We start from the raw sequence: 21,527 nt of genomic DNA, 5'->3' as shown, positions 1-21,527 counted from the left end.
CACGTGCACACGTGGTGGGAGTGGATCCTCGGCTTGAACGTCCAGGCAGTGCAGGGAAAACAGGTTCCTCTGGAATGGACTGACACATCTGGGGGACTCTTGGAATGGTGGCACGACCCTGGAGTTCCTCTCGCCTTTCCTGTGGAGAGCGCCTCCTCTTGAGATGCGACGGGAACGCCGGGAATTCTTTCCCTACGAAACAGGGAAAGGATCCCTCATCTCGAGCTAGGAGGCGGAAACGGGGCTCCCCTGGATGTGTGCGGGACCCCACGTGCTTCCTCTCGAGTGGAGACGGGTATGTCGGGGAACTTCTTGAGTTGCAGCAAGGGTGTGAAGGACCCTTTGGAAGTTCCAGTGGTTAGACGTGATTAGCCTCGAGAAGCCTCAGCGGAAATGGGCCTCATCTCGCCTGGAGGGCAAAACCTCCTGGATTTTCTCGAGTTGCGGCAGGTGCTCTCGACTTACGACGGGGACCTCAGGGACCCGCTCTGGTGGCCTCAGGAAAGGCCAGTACCCATGCGAGTTCATCGGGGGCCTCTCGGGATTCCTCTCCCGTCGATGCCGGGGCCTAAGACCTTGTGTGGAGTCGGGGCCGGAACCTGAGGATTCCTCTCCAGTGCTGACATGGATCTTGGGGTACTTCTGGAGTCTACCCAGGGGAGTCAGTCCTCGTCTCGAATGCGGGCATGCACTTGCGCTTTCCTCCAGAGCGGTAGCAGCAGTGTCACGCAGTCCGCCCCGTGGATCAAAGGATCTATGGTTTTCCCTCGAGTCTTTCCCACGAGGCTTTCCCACGAGGCTTTCCCACAGGGCTGTCCCACGTGCACACGTGGTGGGAGTGGATCCTCGGCTTGAACGTCAAGGCAGTGCAGGGAAAACAGGTTCCTCTGGAATGGACTGACACATCTGGGGGACTCTTGGAATGGTGGCACGACCCTGGAGTTCCTCTCGCCTTTCCTGTGGAGAGCGCCTCCTCTTGAGATGCGACGGGAACGCCGGGAATTCTTTCCTACGAAACAGGGAAAGGATCCCTCATCTCGAGCTAGGAGGCGGAAACGGGGCTCCCCTGGATGTGTGCGGGACCCCACGTGCTTCCTCTCGAGTGGAGACGGGTATGTCGGGGAACTTCTTGTGTTGCAGCAAGGGTGTGAAGGACCCTTTGGAAGTTCCAGTGGTTAGACGTGATTAGCCTCGAGAAGCCTCAGCGGAAATGGGCCTCATCTCGCCTGGAGGGCAAAACCTCCTGGATTTTCTCGAGTTGCGGCAGGTGCTCTCGACTTACGACGGGGACCTCAGGGACCCACTCTGGTGGCCTCAGGAAAGGCCAGTCCCCATGCGAGTTCCTCGGGGGCCTCTCGGGATTCCTCTCCCGTCGATGCCGGGGCCTAAGACCTTGTGTGGAGTCGGGGCCGGAACCTGAGGATTCCTCTCCAGTGCTGACATGGATCTTGGGGTACTTCTGGAGTCTTCCCAGGGGAGTCAGTCCTCGTCTCGAATGCGGGCATGCACTTGCGCTTTCCTCCAGAGCGGTAGCAGCAGTGTCACGCAGTCCGCCGCGTGGATCAAAGGATCTATGGTTTTCCCTCGAGTCTTTCCCACGAGGCTTTCCCACGAGGCTTTCCCACAGGGCTGTCCCACGTGCACACGTGGTGGGAGTGGATCCTCGGCTTGAACGTCCAGGCAGTGCAGGGAAAACAGGTTCCTCTGGAATGGACTGACACATCTGGGGGACTCTTGGAATGGTGGCACGACCCTGGAGTTCCTCTCGCCTTTCCTGTGGAGAGCGCCTCCTCTTGAGATGCGACGGGAACGCCGGGAATTCTTTCCCTACGAAACAGGGAAAGGATCCCTCATCTCGAGCTAGGAGGCGGAAACGGGGCTCCCCTGGATGTGTGCGGGACCCCACGTGCTTCCTCTCGAGTGGAGACGGGTATGTCGGGGAACTTCTTGAGTTGCAGCAAGGGTGTGAAGGACCCTTTGGAAGTTCCAGTGGTTAGACGTGATTAGCCTCGAGAAGCCTCAGCGGAAATGGGCCTCATCTCGCCTGGAGGGCAAAACCTCCTGGATTTTCTCGAGTTGCGGCAGGTGCTCTCGACTTACGACGGGGATCTCAGGGACCCGCTCTGGTGGCCTCAGGAAAGGCCAGTCCCCATGCGAGTTCATCGGGGGCCTCTCGGGATTCCTCTCCCGTCGATGCCGGGGCCTAAGACCTTGCGTGGAGTCGGGGCCGGAACCTGAGGATTCCTCTCCAGTGCTGACATGGATCTTGGGGTACTTCTGGAGTCTCCCCAGGGGAGTCAGTCCTCGTCTCGAATGCGGGCATGCACTTGCGCTTTCCTCCAGAGCGGTAGCAGCAGTGTCACGCAGTCCGCCGCGTGGATCAAAGGATCTATGGTTTTCCCTCGAGTCTTTCCCACGAGGCTTTCCCACGAGGCTTTCCCACAGGGCTGTCCCACGTGCACACGTGGTGGGAGTCGATCCTCGGCTTGAACGTCAAGGCAGTGCAGGGAAAACAGGTTCCTCTGGAATGGACTGACACATCTGGGGGTCTCTTGGAATGGTGGCACGACCCTGGAGTTCCTCTCTCCTTTCCTGTGGAGAGCGCCACCTCTTGACTTGCGACGGGAACGCCGGGAATTCTTTCCCTACGAAACAGGGAAAGGATCCCTCATCTCGAGCTAGGAGGCTGAAACGGGGCTCCCCTGGATGTGTGCGGGACCCCACGTGCTTCCTCTCGAGTGGAGACGGGTATGTCGCGGAACAGCTTGAGTTGCAGCAAGGGTGTGAAGGACCCTATGGAAGTTCCAGTGGTTAGATGTGATTAGCCTCGAGAAGCCTCAGCGGAAATGGGCCTCATCTCGCCTGGAGGGCAAAACCTCCTGGATTTTCTCGAGTTGCGGCAGGTGCTCTCGACTTACGACGGGGACCTCAGGGACCCGCTCTGATGGCCTCAGGAAAGGCCAGTCCCCATGCGAGTTCCTCGGGGGCCTCTCGGGATTCCTCTCCCGTCGATGCCGGGGCCTAAGACCTTGTGTGGAGTCGGGGCCGGAACCTGAGGATTCCTCTCCAGTGCTGACATGGATCTTGGGGTACTTCTGGAGTCTCCCCAGGGGAGTCAGTCCTCGTCTCGAATGCGGGCATGCACTTGCGCTTTCCTCCAGAGCGGTAGCAGCAGTGTCACGCAGTCCGCCGCGTGGATCAAAGGATCTATGGTTTTCCCTCGAGTCTTTCCCACGAGGCTTTCCCACGAGGCTTTCCCACAGGGCTGTCCCAAGTGCACACGTGCTGGGAGTCGATCCTCGGCTTGAACGTCAAGGCAGTGCAGGGAAAACAGGTTCCTCTGGAATGGACTGACACATCTGGGGGACTCTTGGAATGGTGGCACGACCCTGGAGTTCCTCTCGCCTTTCCTGTCGAGAGCGCCTCCTCTTGAGATGCGACGGGAACGCCGGGAATTCTTTCCCTACGAAACAGGGAAAGGATCCCTCATCTCGAGCTAGGAGGCGGAAACGGGGCTCCCCTGGATGTGTGCGGGACCCCACGTGCTTCCTCTCGAGTGGAGACGGGTATGTCGGGGAACTTCTTGAGTTGCAGCAAGGGTGTGAAGGACCCTTTGGAAGTTCCAGTGGTTAGATGTGATTGGCCTCGAGAAGCCTCAGCGGAAATGGGCCTCATCTCGCCTGGAGGGCAAAACCTCCTGGAATTTCTCGAGTTGCGGCAGGTGTTCTCGACTTACGACGGGGACCTCAGGGACCCGCTCTGGTGGCCTCAGGAAAGGCCAGTCCCCATGCGAGTTCCTCGGGGGCCTCTCGGCATTCCTCTCCCGTCGATCCCGGGGCCTAAGACCTTGTGTGGAGTCAGGGCCGGAACCTGAGGATTCCTCTCCAGTGCTGACATGGATCTTGGGGTACTTCTGGAGTCTCCCCAGGGGAGTCAGTCCTCGTCTCGAATGCGGGCATGCACTTGCGCTTTCCTCCAGAGCGGTAGCAGCAGTGTCACGCAGTCCGCCGCGTGGATCAAAGGATCTATGGTTTTCCCTCGAGTCTTTCCCACGAGGCTTTCCCACGAGGCTTTCCCACAGGGCTGTCCCACGTGCACACGTGGTGGGAGTCGATCCTCGGCTTGAACGTCAAGGCAGTGCAGGGAAAACAGGTTCCTCTGGAATGGACTGACACATCTGGGGGTCTCTTGGAATTGTGCCACGACCCTGGAGTTCCTCTCGCCTTTCCTGTGGACAGCGCCACCTCTTGAGATGCGACGGGAACGCCGGGAATTCTTTCCCTACGAAACAGGGAGAGGATCCCTCATCTCGAGCTAGGAGGCGGAAACGGGGCTCCCCTGGATGTGTGCGGGACCCCACGTGCTTCCTCTCGAGTGGAGACGGGTATGTCGCGGAACTGCTTGAGTTGCAGCAAGGGTGTGAAGGACCCTTTGGAAGTTCCAGTGGTTAGATGTGATTAGCCTCGAGAAGCCTCAGCGGAAATGGGCCTCATCTCGCCTGGAGGGCAAAACCTCCTGGATTTCTCGAGTTGCGGCATGTGCTCTCGACTTACGACGGGGACCTCAAGGGCCTGCTCTGGTGACCTAAGGAAAGGCCAGTCCACATGCGAGTTCCTCGGGGGCCTCTCGGGATTCCTCTCCCGTCGATGCCGGGGCCTAAGACCTTGTGTGGAGTCGGGGCCGGAACCTGAGGATTCCTCTCCAGTGCTTACATGGATCTTGGGGTACTTCTGGAGTCTCCCCAGGGGAGTCAGTCCTCGTCTCGAATGCGGGCATGCACTTGCGCTTTCCTCCAGAGCGGTAGCAGAAGTGTCACGCAGTCCGCCGCGTGGATCAAAGGATCTATGGTTTTCCCTCGAGTCTTTCCCACGAGGCTTTCCCACGAGGCTTTCCACAGGGCTTTCCCACGTTCACACGTGGTGGGACTCGATCCTCGGCTTGAACGTCACGGTAGTGCAGGGAAAACACTTTCCTCTGGAATGGACTGACACATCTGGGGGACTCTTGGAATGGTGGCACGACCCTGGAGTTCCTCTCGCCTTTCCTGTGGAGAGCGCCTCCTCTTGAGATGCGACGGGAACGCCGGGAATTCTTTCCCTACGAAACAGGGAAAGGATCCCTCATCTCGAGCTAGGAGGCGGAAACGGGGCTCCCCTGGATGTTTGCGGGACACCACGTGCTTCCTCTCGAGTGGAGACGGGTATGTCGGGGAACTTCTTGAGTTGCAGCAAGGGTGTGAAGGACCCGTTGGACGTTCCAGTATTTAGACGTGATTAGCCTCCAGAAGCCTCAGCGGAAATGGGCCTCATCTCGCCTGGAGGGCAAAACCGCCTGGATTTTCTCGAGTTGCGGCAGGTGCTCTCGACTTATGACGAGGACCTCAGGGACCCGCTCTGGTGGCCTCAGGAAAGGCCAGTCCCCATGCGAGTTCCTCTGGGGATTCCTCTCCCGTCGATGCCGGGGCCTAAGACCTTGTGTGAAGTCGGGGCCGGAACCTGAGGATTCCTCTCCAGTGCTGACATGGATCTTGGGGTACTTCTGGAGTCTCCCCAGGGGAGTCAGTCCTCGTCTCGAATGCGGGCATGCACTTGCGCTTTCCTCCAGAGCGGTAGCAGCAGTGTCACGCAGTCCGCCCAATGGATCAAAGGATCTATGGTTTTCCCTCGAGGCTTTCCCACGAGGCTTTCCCACGAGGCTTTCCCTCAGGGCTGTCCCACGTGCACACGTGGTGGGAGTCGATCCTCGGCTTGAACGTCAAGGCAGTGCAGGGAAAACAGGTTCCTCTGGAATGGACTGACACATCTGGGGGACTCTTGGAATGGTGGCACGACCCTGGAGTTCCTCTCGCCTTTCCTGTGGAGAGCGCCTCCTCTTGAGATGCGACGGGAACGCCGGGAATTCTTTCTCTACGAAACAGGGAAAGGATCCCTCATCTCGAGCTAGGAGGCGGAAACGGGGCTCCCCTGGATGTGTGCGGGACCCCACGTGCTTCCTTTCGAGTGGAGACGGGTATGTCGGGGAATTTCTTGAGTTGCAGCAAGGGTGTGAAGGACCCTTTGGAAGTTCCAGTGTTTAGACGTGATTAGCCTCGAAAACCTCTGCGGAAATGAGCCTCATCTCGCCTGGAGGGCAAAACATCCTGGATTTTCTCGAGTTGCGGCAGGTGATCTCGACTTACGACGGGGACCTCAGGGACCCGCTCTGGTGGCCTCAGGAAAAGCCAGGCCCCATGCGAGTTCCTCGGGGGCCTCTCGGGATCCCTCTCCCGTCGATGCCGGGGCCTAAGACCTTGTGTGGAGTCGGGGCCGGAACCTGAGGATTCCTCTCCAGTGCTGACATGGATCTTGGGGTACTTCTGGAGTCTCCCCAGGGGAGTCAGTCCTCGTCTCGAATGCGGGCATGCACTTGCGCTTTCCTCCAGAGCGGTAGCAGCAGTGTCACGCAGTCCGCCGCGTGGATCAAAGGATCTATGGTTTTCCCTCGAGTCTTTCCCCCGAGGCTTTCCCACAGGGCTGTCCCACGTGCACACGTGGTGAGAGTCGATCCTCGGCTTGAACGTCAAGGCAGTGCAGGGAAAACAGGTTCCTCTGGAATGGACTGACACATCCTGGGGACTCTTGGAATGGTGGCACGACCCCGGAGTTCCTCTCGCCTTTCCTGTGGAGAGCGCCTCCTCTTGAGATGCGACGGGAACGCCGGGAAATCTTTCCCTACGAAACAGGGAAAGGATCGCTCATCTCGAGCTAGGAATCGGAAACGGGGCTCCCCTGGATGTGTGCGGGACCCCACGTTCTTCCTCTCGAGTGGAGACGGGTATGTCGGGGAACTTCTTGAGTTGCAGCAAGGGTGTGAAGGACCCGTTGGACGTTCCAGTATTTAGACGTGATTAGCCTCGAGAAGCCTCAGCGGAAATGGGCCTCATCTCGCCTGGAGGGCAAAACCTCCTGGATTTTCTCGTGTTTCGGCAGGTGCTCTCGACTTACGACGGGGAACTCTGGGAACCGCTCTGGTGGCCTCAGGAAAGGCCAGTCCCCATGCGAGTTCCTCGGGGGCCTCTGGGGATTTCTCTCCCGTCGATGCCGGGGCCTAAGACCTTGTGTGGAGTCGGGGCCGGAACCTGAGGATTCCTCTCCAGTGCTGTCATGGACCTTGGGGTACTTCTGGAGTCTCCCCAGGGGAGTCAGTCCTCGTCTCGAATGCGGGCATGCACTTGCGCTTTCCTCCAGAGCGGTAGCAACAGTGTCACGCAGTCCGCCGCGTGGATCAAAGGATCTATGGTTTTCCCTCGAGTCTTTCCCACGAGGCTTTCCCACGAGGCTTTCCCACAGGGCTGTCCCACGTGCACACGTGGTGGGAGTCGATCCTCGGCTTGAAAGTCAAGGCAGTGCAGGGAAAATAGGTTCCTCTGTAATGGACTGACACATCTGGGGTCTCTTGGAATGGTGGCACGACCCTGGAGTTCCTCTCCCCTTTCCTGTGGAGAGCGCCTCCTCTTGAGATGCGACGGGAACGCCGGGAATTCTTTCCCTACGAAACAGGGAAAGGATCCCTCATCTCGAGCTAGGAGGCGAAACGGGGCTCCCCTGGATGTGTGCGGGACACCACGTGCTTCCTCTCGAGTGGAGACGGGTATGTCGGGGAACTTCTTGAGCTGCAGCAAGGGTGTGAAGGACCCTTTGGAAGTTCCAGTGGTTCGATGTGATTGGCCTCAAGAAGCCTCAGCAGAAATGGGCCTCATCTCGCCTGGAGGGCAAAACCTCCTGGATTTTCTCGAGTTGCGGCAGGTGCTCTCGACTTTCGACGGGGACCTCAGGGACCCGCTCTGGTGGCCTCAGGAAAGGCCAGTCCCCATGCGAGTTCCTCGGGGGCCTCTGGGGATTCCTCTCCCGTCGATGCCGGGGACTAAGACCTTGTGTGGAGTCGGGGCCGGAACCTGAGGATTCCTCTCCAGTGCTGACATGGATCTTGGGGTACTTCTGGAGTCTCCCCAGGGGAGTCAGTCCTCGTCTCGAATGCGGGCATGCACTTGCGCTTTCCTCCAGATCGGTAGCAGCAGTGTCACGCAGTCCGCCGCGTGGATCAAAGGATCTATGATTTTCCCTCGAGTCTTTCCCACGAGGTTTTCCCACGAGGCTTTCCCACAGGGCTGTCCCACGTGCACACGTGGTGGGAGTTGATCCTCGGCTTGAACGTCAAGGCAGTGCAGGGAAAACAGGTTCCTCTGGAATGGACTGACACATCTGGGGGACTCTTGGAATGGTGGCACGACCCTTCAGTTCCTCTCGCCTTTCCTGTGGAGAGCGCCTCCTCTTGAGATGCGATGGGAACGCCGGGAATTCTTTCCCTACGAAACAGGGAAAGGATCCCTCATCTCGAGCTAGGAGGCGGAAACGGGGCTCCCCTGGATGTGTGCGGGACCCCACGTGCTTCCTCTCGAGTGGAGACGGGTATGTCGGGGAACTTCTTGAGTTGCAGCAAGGGTGTGAAGGACCCTTTGGAAGTTCCAGTGGTTAGATGTGATTGGCCTCGAGAAGCCTCAGCGGAAATGGGCTTCATCTCGCCTGGAGGGCAAAACCGCCTGGATTTTCTCGAGTTGCGGCAGGTGCTCTCGACTTACGACGAGGACCTCAGGGACCCGCTCTGGTGGCCTCAGGAAAGGCCAGTCCCCATGCGAGTTCCTCTGGGGATTCCTCTCCCGTCGATGCCGGGGCCTAAGACCTTGTGTGAAGTCGGGGCCGGAACCCTAGGATTCCTCTCCAGTGCTGACATGGATCTTGGGGTACTTCTGGAGTCTCCCCAGGGGAGTCAGTCCTCGTCTCGAATGCGGGCATGCACTTGCGCTTTCCTCCAGAGCGGTAGCAGCAGTGTCACGCAGTCCGCCCAATGGATCAAAGGATCTATGGTTTTCCCTCGAGGCTTTCCCACGAGGCTTTCCCACGAGGCTTTCCCTCAGGGCTGTCCCACGTGCACACGTAGTGGGAGTCGATCCTCGGCTTGAACGTCAGGCAGTGCAGGGAAAACAGGTTCCTCTGGAATGGACTGGCACATCTGGGGGACTCTTGGAATGGTGGCACGACCCTTCAGTTCCTCTCGCCTTTCCTGTGGAGAGCGCCTCCTCTTGAGATGCGACGGGAACGCCGGGAATTCTTTCTCTACGAAACAGGGAAAGGATCCCTCATCTCGAGCTAGGAGGCGGAAACGGGGCTCCCCTGGATGTGTGCGGGACCCCACGTGCTTCCATTCGAGTGGAGACGGGTATGTCGGGGAACTTCTTGAGTTGCAGCAAGGGTGTGAAGGACCCTTTGGAAGTTCCAGTGTTTAGACGTGATTAGCCTCGAAAACCTCTTCGGAAATGAGCCTCATCTCGCCTGGGGGGCAAAACATCCTGGATTTTCTCGAGTTGCGGCAGGTGATCTCGACTTACGACGGGGACCTCAGGGACCCGCTCTGGTGGCCTCAGGAAAAGCCAGTCCCCATGCGAGTTCCTCGGGGGCCTCTCGGGATCCCTCTCCCGTCGATGCCGGGGCCTAAGTCCTTGTGTGGACTCGGGGCCGGAACCTGAGGATTCCTCTCCAGTGCTGACATGGTTCTTGGGGTACTTCTGGAGTCTCCCCAGGGGAGTCAGTCCTCGTCTCGAATGCGGGCATGCACTTCCGCTTTCCTCCAGAGCCGTAGCAGCAGTGTCACGGAGCCCGCCGCGTGGATCAAAGGATCTATGGTTTTCCCTCGAGTCTTTCCCACGAGGCTTTCCCACGAGGCTTTCCCACAGGGCTGTCCCACGTGCACACGTGGTGGGAGTCGATCCTCGGCTTGAAAGTCAAGGCAGTGCAGGGAAAACAGGTTCCTCTGGAATGGACTGACACATCTGGGGGTCTCTTGGAATGGTGGCACGACCCTGGAGTTCCTCTCCCCTTACCTGTGGAGAGCGCCTCCTCTTGAGATGCGACGGGAACGCCGGGAATTCTTTCCCTACGAAACAGGGAAAGGATCCCTCATCTCGAGCTAGGAGGCGAAACGGGGCTCCCCTGGATGTGTGCGGGACACCACGTGCTTCCTCTCGAGTGGAGACGGGTATGTCGGGGAACTTCTTGAGCTGCAGCAAGGGTGTGAAGGACCCTTTGGAAGTTCCAGTGGTTCGATGTGATTGGCCTCGAGAAGCCTCAGCGGAAATGGGCCTCATCTCGCCTGGAGGGCAAAACCTCCTGGATTTTCTATGTTGCGGCAGGTGCTCTCGACTTACGACGGGGACCTCAGGGACCCGCTCTGGTGGCCTCAGGAAAGGCCAGTCCCCATGCGAGTTCCTCGGGGGCCTCTGGGGATTCCTCTCCCGTCGATCCCGGGGTCTAAGACCTTGTGTGGAGTCGGGGCCGGAACCTGAGGATTCCTCTCCAGTGCTGACATGGATCTTGGGGTACTTCTGGAGTCTCCCCAGGGGAGTCAGTCCTCGTCTCGAATGCGGGCATGCACTTGCACTTTCCACCAGAGCGGTAGCAGCAGTGTCACGCAGTCCGCCGCGTGGATCAAAGGATCTATGGTTTTCCCTCGAGTCTTTCCCACGAGGCTTTCCCACGAGGCTTTCCCACAGGGCTGTCCCACGTGCACACGTGGTGGGAGTCGATCCTCGGCTTGAACGTCAAGGCAGTGCAGGGAAAACAGGTTCCTCTGGAATGGACTGACACATCTGGGGGACTCTTGGAATGGTGTCACGACCCTGGAGTTCCTCTCGCCTTTCCTGTGGAGAGCGCCTCCTCTTGAGATGCGACGGGAACGCCGGGAATTCTTTCCCTACGAAACAGGGAAAGGATCCCTCATCTCGAGCTAGGAGGCGGAAACGGGGCTCCCCTGGATGTGTGCCGGACCCCACGTGCTTCCTCTCGAGTGGAGATGGGTATGTCGGGGAACTTCTTGAGTTGCAGCAAGGGTGTGAAGCACCCTTTGGAAGTTCCAGTGGTTAGATGTGATTGGCCTCGAGAAGCCTCAGCGGAAATGTGCCTCATCTCGCCTGGAGGGCAAAACCGCCTGGATTTTCTATGTTGCGGCAGGTGCTCTCGACTTTCGACGAGGACCTCAGGGACCCGCTCTGGTGGCCTCAGGAAAGGCCAGTCCCCATGCGAGTTCCTCTGGGGATTCCTCTCCCGTCGATGCCGGGGCCTAAGACCTTGTGTGGAGTCGGGGCCGGAACCTGAGGATTCCTCTCCAGTGCTGACATGGATCTTGGGGTACTTCTGGAGTCTCCCCAGGGGAGTCAGTCCTCGTCTCGAATGCGGGCATGCACTTGCGCTTTCCTCCAGAGCGGTAGCAGCAGTGTCACGCAGTCCGCCCAATGGATCAAAGGATCTATGGTTTTCCCTCGAGTCTTTCCCACGAGGCTTTCCCACAGGGCTGTCCCACGTGCACACGTGGTGGGAGTCGATCCTCGGCTTGAACGTCAAGGCAGTGCAGGGAAAACAGGTTCCTCTGGAATGGACTGACACATCTGGGGGACTCTTGGAATGGTGGCACGACCCTGGAGTTCCTCTCGTCTTTCCTGTGGAGAGCGCCTCCTCTTGAGATGCGACGGGAACGCCGGGAATTCTTTCCCTACGAAACAGGGAAAGGATCCCTCATCTCGAGCTAGGAGGCGGAAACGGGGCTCCCCTGGATGTGTGCGGGACCCCACGTGCTTCGTCTCGAGTGGAGACGGGTATGTCGGGGAACTTCTTGATTTGCAGCAAGGGTGTGAAGGACCCTTTGGAAGTTCCAGTGGTTAGACGTGATTAGGCTCCAGAAGCCTCAGCGGAAATGGGCCTCATCTCTCCTGGAGGGCCAAACCTCCTGGATTTTCTCGAGTTGCGGCAGGTGCTCTCGACTTACGACGGGGACCTCAGGGACCCGCTCTGGTAGCCTCAGGAAAGGCCAGTCCCCATGCGAGTTCCTCGGGGGCCTCTCGTCATTCCTCTCCCGTCGATGCCGGGGCCTAAGACCTTGTGTGCAGTCGGGGCCGGAACCTGAGGATTCCTCTCCAGTGCTGACATGGATCTTGGGGTACTTCTGGAGTCTCCCCAGGGGAGTCAGTCCTCGTCTCGAATGCGGGCATGCACTTGCGCTTTCCTCCAGAGCGGTAGCAGCAGTGTCACCCAGTCCGCCGCGTGGATCAAAGGATCTATGGTTTTCCCTCGAGTCTTTCCCACGAGGCTTTCCCACGAGGCTTTCCCGCAGGGCTGTCCCACGTGCACACGTGGTGGGAGTCGATCCTCGGCTTGAACGTCAAGGCAGTGCAGGGAAAACAGGTTCCTCTGGAATGGACTGACACATCTGGGGGACTCTTGGAATGGTGGCACGACCCTGGAGTTCCTCTCGCCTTTCCTGTGGAGAGCGCATCCTCTTGAGATGCGACGGGAACGCCGGGAATTCTTTCCCTACGAAACAGGGAAAGGATCCCTCATCTCGAGCTAGGAGGCGGAAACGGGGCTCCCCTGGATGTGTGCGGGACCCCACGTGCTTCCTCTCGAGTGTAGACGGGTATGTCGGGGAACTTCTTGAGTTGCAGCAAGGGTGTGAAGAATCCTTTGGAATTTCCAGTGGTTAGATGTGATTGGCCTCGAGAAGCCTCAGCGGAAATGGCCCTCATCTCGCCTGGAGGGCAAAACCTCCTGGATTTTCTCGAGTTGCGGCAGGTGCTCTCGACTTACGACGGGGACCTCAGGGACCCGCTCTGGTGGCCTCAGGAAAGGCCAGTCCCCATGCGAGTTCCTCGGGGGCCTCTCGGCATTCCTCTCCCGTCGATGCCGGCGCCTAAGACCTTGGGTGGAGTCGGGGCCGGAACCTGAGGATTGCTCTCCAGTGCTGACATGGATCTTGGGGTACTTCTGGAGTCTCCCCAGGGGAGTCAGTCCTCGTCTCGAATGCGGGCATGCACTTGCGCTTTCCTCCAGAGCGGTAGCAGCAGTGTCACGCAGTCCGCCGCGTGGATCAAAGGATCTATGGTTTTCTCTCGAGTCTTTCGCACGAGGCTTTCCACGAGGCTTTCCCACAGGGCTGTCCCACGTGCACACGTGGTGGGAGTGGATCCTCGGCTTGAATGTCAAGGCAGTGCAGGGAAAACAGGTTCCTCTGGAATGGACTGACACATCTGGGGGACTCTTGGAATGGTGGCACGACCCTGGAGTTCCTCTCGCCTTTCCTGTGGAGAGCGCCTCCTCTTGAGATGCGACGGGAACGCCGGGAATTCTTTCCCTACGAAACAGGGAAAGGATCCCTCATCTCGAGCTAGGAGGCGGAAACGGGGCTCCCCTGGATGTGTGCGGGACCCCACGTGCTTCCTCTCGAGTGGAGACGTGTATGTCGGGGAACTTCTTGAGTTGCAGCACGGGTGTGAAGGACCCTTTGGAAGTTCCAGTGGTTAGACGTGATTAGCCTCGAGAAGCCTCAGCGGAAATGGGCCTCATCTCGCCTGGAGGGCAAAACCTCCTGGATTTTCTCGAGTTGCGGCAGGTGCTCTCGACTTACGACGGGGACCACAGGGACCCACTCTGGTGGCCTCAGGAAAGGCCAGTCCCCATGCGAGTTCCTCGGGGGCCTCTCGGGATTCCTCTTTCGTCGATGCCGGAGCCTAAGACCTTGTCTGGAGTCGGGGCCGGAACCTGAGGATTCCTCTCCAGTGCTGACATGGATCTTGGGGTACTTCTGGAGTCTCCCCAGGGGAGTCAGTCCTCGTCTCGAATGCGGGCATGCACTTGCGCTTTCCTCCAGAGCGGTAGCAGCAGTGTCACGCAGTCCGCCGCGTGGATCAAAGGATCTATGGTTTTCCCTCGAGTCTTTCCCACGAGGCTTTCCCACGAGGCTTTCCCGCAGGGCTGTCCCACGTGCACACGTGGTGGGAGTGGATCCTCGGCTTGAACGTCAAGGCAGTGCAGGGAAAACAGGTTCCTCTGGAATGGACTGACACATCTGGGGGACTCTTGGAATGGTGGCACGACCCTGGAGTTCCTCTCGCCTTTCCTGTGGAGAGCGCCTCCTCTTGAGATGCGACGGGAACGCCGGGAATTCTTTCCCTACGAAACAGGGAAAGGATCCCTCATCTCGAGCTAGGAGGCGGAAACGGGGCTCCCCTGGATGTGTGCGGGACCCCACGTGCTTCCTCTCGAGTGGAGACGGGTATGTCGGGGAACTTCTTGATTTGCAGCAAGGGTGTGAAGGACCCTTTGGAAGTTCCAGTGGTTAGACGTGATTAGGCTCCAGAAGCCTCAGCGGAAATGGGCCTCATCTCGCCTGGAGGGCAAAACCTCCTGGATTTTCTCGAGTTGCGGCAGGTGCTCTCGACTTACGACGGGGACCTCAGGGACCCGCTCTGGTGGCCTCAGGAAAGGCCAGTCCCCATGCGAGTTCCTCGGGGGCCTCTCGGGATTCCTCTCCCGTCGATGCCGGGGCCTAAGACCTTGTGTGGAGTCGGGGCTGGAACCTGAGGATTCCTCTCCAGTGCTGACATGGATCTTGGGGTACTTCTGGAGTCTCCCCAGGGGAGTCAGTCCTCGTCTTGAATGCGGGCATGCACTTGCGCTTTCCTCCAGAGCGGTAGCAGCAGTGTCACGCAGTCCGCCGCGTGGATCAAAGGATCTATGGTTTTCCCTCGAGTCTTTCCCACGAGGCTTTCCCACGAGGCTTTCCCGCAGGGCTGTCCCACGTGCACACGTGGTGGGAGTCGATCCTCGGCTTGAACGTCAAGGCAGTGCAGGGAAAACAGGTTCCTCTGGAATGGACTGACACATCTGGGGGACTCTTGGAATGGTGGCACGACCCTGGAGTTCCTCTCGCCTTTCCTGTGGAGAGCGCCTCCCCTTGAGATGCGACGGGAACGCCGGGAATTCTTTCTCTACGAAACAGGGAAAGGATCCCTCATCTCGAGCTAGGAGGCGGAAACGGGGCTCCCCTGGATGTGTGCGGGACCCCACGTGCTTCCTTTCGAGTGGAGACGGGTATGTCGGGGAACTTCTTGAGTTGCAGCAAGGGTGTGAAGGACCCTTTGGAAGTTCCAGTGTTTAGACGTGATTAGCCTCGAAAACCTCTGGGGAAATGAGCCTCATCTCGCCTGGAGGGCAAAACATCCTGGATTTTCTCGAGTTGCGGCAGGTGATCTCGACTTACGACGGGGACCTCAGGGACCCGCTCTGGTGGCCTCAGGAAAAGCCAGTCACCATGCGAGTTCCTCGGGGGCCTCTCGGGATCCCTCTCCCGTCGATGCCAGGGCCTAAGTCCTTGTGTGGAGTCGGGGCCGGAACCTGAGGATTCCTCTCCAGTGCTGACATGGATCTTGGGGTACTTCTGGAGTCTTCCCAGGGGAGTCAGTCCTCGTCTCGAATGCGGGCATGCACTTGCGCTTTCCTCCAGAGCCGTAGCAGCAGTGTCACGGAGCCCGCCGCGTGGATCAAAGGATCTATGGTTTTCCCTCGAGTCTTTCCCACGAGGCTTTCCCACGAGGCTTTCCCACAGGGCTGTCCCACGTGCACACGTGGTGGGAGTCGATCCTCGGCTTGAAAGTCAAGGCAGTGCAGGGAAAACAGGTTCCTCTGTAATGGACTGACACATCTGGGGGTCTCTTGGAATGGTGGCACGACCCTGGAGTTCCTCTCCCCTTTCCTGTGGAGAGCGCCTCCTCTTGAGATGCGACGGGAACGCCGGGAATTCTTTCCCTACGAAACAGGGAAAGGATCCCTCATCTCGAGCTAGGAGGCGAAACGGGGCTCCCCTGGATGTGTGCGGGACACCACGTGCTTCCTCTCGAGTGGAGACGGTTATGTCGGGGAACTTCTTGAGCTGCAGCAAGGGTGTGAAGGACCCTTTGGAAGTTCCAGTGGTTCGATGTGATTGGCCTCGAGAAGCCTCAGCGGAAATGGGCCTCATCTCGCCTGGAGGGCAAAACCTCCTGGATTTTCTCGAGTTGCAGCAGGTGCTCTCGACTTTCGACGGGGACCTCAGGGACCCGCTCTGGTGGCCTCAGGAAAGGCCAGTCCCCATGCGAGTTCCTCGGGGGCCTCTGGGGATTCCTCTCCCGTCGATGCCGGGGCCTAAGACCTTGTGTGGAGTCGGGGCCGGAACCTGAGGATTCCTCTCCAGTGCTGACATGGATCTTGGGGTACTTCTGGAGTCTCCCCAGGGGAGTCAGTCCTCGTCTCGAATGCGGGCATGCACTTGCGCTTTCCACCAGAGCGGTAGCAGCAGTGTCACGCAGTCCGCCGCGTGGATCAAAGGATCTATGGTTTTCCCTCGAGTCTTTCCCACGAGGCTTTCCCACGAGGCTTTCCCACAGGGCTGTCCCACGTGCACACGTGGTGGGAGTCGATCCTCGGCTTGAACGTCAAGGCAGTGCAGGGAAAACAGGTTCCTCTGGAATGGACTGACACATCTGGGGGACTCTTGGAATGGTGTCACGACCCTGGAGTTCCTCTCGCCTTTCCTGTGGAGAGCGCCTCCTCTTGAGATGCGACGGGAACGCCGGGAATTCTTTCCCTACGAAACAGGGAAAGGATCACTCATCTCGAGCTAGGAGGCGGAAACGGGGCTCCCCTGGATGTGTGCCGGACCCCACGTGCTTCCTCTCGAGTGGAGACGGGTATGTCGGGGAACTTCTTGAGTTGCAGCAAGGGTGTGAAGCACCCTTTGGAAGTTCCAGTGGTTAGATGTGATTGGCCTCGAGAAGCCTCAGCGGAAATGGGCCTCATCTCGCCTGGAGGGCAAAACCTCCTGGATTTTCTCGAGTTGCGGCAGGTGCTCTCGACTTACGACGGGGACCTCAGGGACCCGCTCTGGTGGCCTCAGGAAAGGCCAGTCCCGATGCGAGTTCCTCGGGGGCCTCTGGGGATTCCTCTCCCATCGATGCCGGGGCCTAAGACCTTGTGTGGAGTCGGGGCCGGAACCTGAGGATTCCTCTCCAGTGCTGACATGGATCTTGGGGTATTTCTGTTGTCTCCCCAGGAGAGTCAGTCCTCGTCTCGAATGCGGGCATGCACTTGCGCTTTCCTCCAGAGCGGTAGCAGCAGTGTCACGCAGTCCGCGGCGTGGATCAAAGGATCTATGATTTTCCCTCGAGTCTTTCAAACGAGGCTTTCCCACGAGGCTTTCCCACAGGGCTGTCCCACGTGCACACGTGGTGGGAGTCGATCCTCGGCTTGAACGTCAAGGCAGTGCAGGGAAAACAGGTTGCTCTGGAATGGACTGACACATCTGGGGGACTCTTGGAATGGTGGCACGACCCTTCAGTTCCTCTCGCCTTTCCTGTGGAGAGCGCCTCCTCTTGAGATGCGACGGGAACGCCGGGAATTCTTTCCCTACGAAACAGGGAAAGGATCCCTCATCTCGAGCTAGGAGGCGGAAACGGGGCTCCCCTGGATGTGTGCGGGACCCACGTGCTTCCTCTCGAGTGGAGACGGGTATGTCGGGGAACTTCTTGAGTTGCAGCAAGGGTGTGAAGGACCCTTTGGAAGTTCCAGTGGTTAGACGTGATTAGCCTCGAGAAGCCTCAGCGGAAATGGGCCTCATCTCGCCTGGAGGGCAAAACCTCCTGGATTTTCTCGAGTTGCGGCAGGTGCTCTCGACTTACTTACGACGGGGAACTCAGGGATCCGCTCTGGTGGCCTCAGGAAAGGCCAGTCCCCATGCGAGTTCCTCGGGGGCCTCTCGGGATTCCTCTCCCGTCGATGCCGGGGCCTAAGACCTTGTGTGGAGTCGGGGCCGGAACCTGAGGATTCCTCTCCAGTGCTGACATGGATCTTGGGGTACTTCTGGAGTCTCCCCAGGGGAGTCAGTCCTCGTCTCGAATGCGGGCATGCACTTGCGCTTTCATCCAGAGCGGTAGCAGCAGTGTCACGCAGTCCGCCGCGTGGATCAAAGGATCTATGGTTTTCCCTCGAGTCTTTCCCACGAGGCTTTCCCACGAGGCTTTCCCACAGGGCTGTCCCACGTGCACAGGTGGTGGGAGTCGATCCTCGGCTTGAACGTCAAGGCAGTGCAGGGAAAACAGGTTCCTCTGGAATGGACTGACACATCTGGGGGACTCTTGGAATGGTGGCACGACCCTGGAGTTCCTCTCGCCTTTCCTGTGGAGAGCGCCTCCTCTTGAGATGCGACGGGAACGCCGGGAATTCTTTCCCTACGAAACAGGGAAAGGATCCCTCACCTTGAGCTAGGAGGCGGAAACAGGGCTCCCCTGGATGTGTGCGGGACCCCACGTGCTTCCTCTCGAGTGGAGACGGGTATGTCGCAGAACTGCTTCAGTTGCAGCAAGGGTGTGAAGGACCCTTTGGAAGTTCCAGTGGTTAGATGTGATTAGCCTCGAGAAGCCTCAGCGGAAATGGGCCTCATCTCGCCTGGAGGGCAAAACCTCCTGGATTTTCTCGAGTTGCGGCAGGTGCTCTCGACTTACGATGGGGACCTCAGGGACCCGCTCTGGTGGCCTCAGGAAAGGCCAGTCCCCATGCGAGTTCCTCAGGGGCCTCTCGGGATTCCTCTCCCGTCGATTCCGGGGCCTAAGAACTTGTGTGGAGTCGGGGCCGGAACCTGAGGATTCCTCTCCAGTGCTGACATGGATCTTGGGGTACTTCTGGAGTCTCCCCAGGGGAGTCAGTCCTCGTCTCGAGTGCGGGCAGGCACTTGCGCTTTCCTCCAGAGCGGTAGCAGCAGTGTCACGCAGTCCACCGCGTGGATCAAAGGATCTATGGTTTTCCCTCGAGTCTTTCCCACGAGGCATTCCCACGAGGCTTTCCCACAGGGCTGTCCCACGTGCACACGTGGTGGGAGTCGATCCTCGGCTTGAACATCAAGGCAGTGCAGGGAAAAAAGGTTCCTCTGGAATGGACTGACACATCTGGGGGTCTCTTGGAATGGTGCCACGACCCTGGAGTTCCTCTCGCCTTTCCTGCGGAGAGCGCCTCCTCTTGAGATTCGACGGGAACGCCGGGAATTCTTTCCCTACGAAACAGGGAAAGGATCCCTCATCTCGAGCTAGGAGGCGGAAACAGGGCTCCCCTGGATGTGTGCGGGACCCCACGTGCTTCCTCTCGAGTGGAGACGGGTATGTCGCGGAACTGCTTCAGTTGCAGCAAGGGTGTGAAGGACCCTTTGGAAGTTCCAGTGGTTAGATGTGATTAGCCTCGAGAAGCCTCAGCGGAAATGGGCCTCATCTCGCCTGGAGGGCAAAACCTCCTGGATTTTCTCGAGTTGCGGCAGGTGCTCTCGACTTACGATGGGGACCTCAGGGACCCGCTCTGGTGGCCTCAGGAAAGGCCAGTCCCCATGCGAGTTCCTCGGGGCCTCTCGGGATTCCTCTCCCGTCGATGCCGGGGCCTAAGACCTTGTGTGGAGTGGGGGCCGGAACCTGAGGATTCCTCTCCAGTGCTGACATGGATCTTGGGGTACTTCTGGAGTCTCCCCACGGGAGTCAGTCCTCGTCTCGAATGCGGGCATGCACTTGCGCTTTCCTCCAGAGCGGTAGCAGCAGTGTCACGCAGTCGGCCGCGTGGATCAAAGGATCTATGGTTTTCCCTCGAGTCTTTCCCACGAGGCTTTCCCACGAGGCTTTCCCACAGGGCTGTCCCACGTGCACACGTGGTGGGAGTGGATGCTCGGCTTGAACGTCAAGGCAGTGCAGGGAAAACAGGTTCCTCTGGAATGGACTGACACATCTGGGGGACTCTTGGAATGGTGGCACGACCCTGGAGTTCCTCTCTCCTTTCCTGTGGAAAGCGCCTCCTCTTGAGATGCGACGGGAACGCCGGGAATTCTTTCCCTACGAAACAGGGAAAGGATCCCTCATCTCGAGCTAGGAGGCGGAAACGGGGCTCCCCTGGATGTGTGCGGGACCCCACGTGCTTCCTCTCGAGTGGAGACGGGTATGTCGGGGAACTTCTTGAGTTGCAGCAAGGGTGTGAAGGACCCTTTGGAAGTTCCAGTGGTTAGACGTGATTAGCCTCCAGAAGCCTCAGCGGAAATGGGCCTCATCTCGCCTGGAGGGCAAAACCTCCTGGATTTTCTCGAGTTGCGGCAGGTGCTCTCGACTTACGATGGGGACCTCAGGGACCCGCTCTGGTGGCCTCAAGAAAGGCCAGTCCCCATGCGAGTTCCTCGGGGGCGTCTCGGGATTCCTCTCCCGTCGATGCCGGGGCCTAAGACCTTGTGTGGAGTCGGGGCCGGAACCTGAGGATTCCTCTCCAGTGCTGACATGGATCTTGGGGTACTTCTGGAGTCTCCCCAGGGGAGTCAGTCCTCGTCTCGAATGCGGGCATGCACTTGCGCTTTCCTCCAGAGCGGTAGCAGCAGTGTCACGCAGTCCGCCGCGTGGATCAAAGGATCTATGGTTTTCCCTCGAGTCTTTCCCACGAGGCTTTCCCACGAGGCTTTCCCACAGGGCTGTCCCACGTGCACACGTGGTGGGAGTGGATCCTCGGCTTGAACGTCAAGGCAGTGCAGGGAAAACATGTTCCTCTGGAATGGACTGACACATCTGGGGGACTCTTGGAATGGTGGCACTACCCTGGAGTTCCTCTCGCCTTTCCTGTGGAGAGCGCCTCCTCTTGAGATGCGACGGGAACGCCGGGAATTCTTTCCCTACGAAACAGGGAAAGGATCCCTCATCTCGAGCTAGGAGGCGGAAACGGGGCTCCCCTGGATGTGTGCGGGACCCCACGTGCTTCCTCTCGAGTGGAGACGGGTATGTCGGGGAACTTCTTGAGTTGCAGCAAGGGTGTGAAGGACCCTTTGGAAGTTCCAGTGGTTAGACGTGATTAGCCTCGAGAAGCCTCAGCGGAAATGGGCCTCATCTCGCCTGGAGGGCAAAACCTCCTGGATTTTCTCGAGTTGCGGCAGGTGCTCTCGACTTACGACGGGGACCTCAGGGACCCGCTCTGGTGGCCTCAGGAAAGGCCAGTCCCCATGCGAGTTCCACGGGGGCCTCTCGGGATTCCTCTCCCGTCGATGCCGGGGCCTAAGACCTTGTGTGGAGTCGGGGCCGGAACCTGAGGATTCCTCTCCAGTGCTGACATGGATCTTGGGGTACTTCTGGAGTCTCCCCAGGGGAGTCAGTCCTCGTCTCGAATGCGGGCATGCACTTGCGCTTTCCTCCAGAGCGGTAGCAGCAGTGTCACGCAGTCCGCTGCGTGGATCAAAGGATCTATCATTTGCCCTCGAGTCTTTCCCACGAGGCTTTCCCACGAGGCTTTCCCACAGGTCTGTCCCACGTGCACACGTGTTGGGAGTCGATCCTCGGCTTGAACGTCAAGGCAGTGCAGGGAAAACAGGTTCCTCTGGAATGGACTGACAAATCTGGGGGACTCTTGGAATGGTGTCACGACCCTGGAGTTCCTCTCCCTTTCCTGTGGAGAGCGCCTCCTCTTGAGATGCGACGGGAACGCCGGGAATTCTTTCCCTACGAAACAGGGAAAGGATCCCTCATCTCGAGCTAGGAGGCGGAAACGGGGCTCCCCTGGATGTGTGCGGGACCCACGTGCTTCCTCACGAGTGGAGACGAGTATGTCGGGGAACTTCTTGAGTTGCAGCAA

This window comes from Ovis canadensis, chromosome 11 (assembly GCF_042477335.2).
Source record: "Ovis canadensis isolate MfBH-ARS-UI-01 breed Bighorn chromosome 11, ARS-UI_OviCan_v2, whole genome shotgun sequence".
Classification (NCBI taxonomy): domain Eukaryota; kingdom Metazoa; phylum Chordata; class Mammalia; order Artiodactyla; family Bovidae; genus Ovis; species Ovis canadensis.
This window is presented reverse-complemented; position numbering follows the sequence as displayed.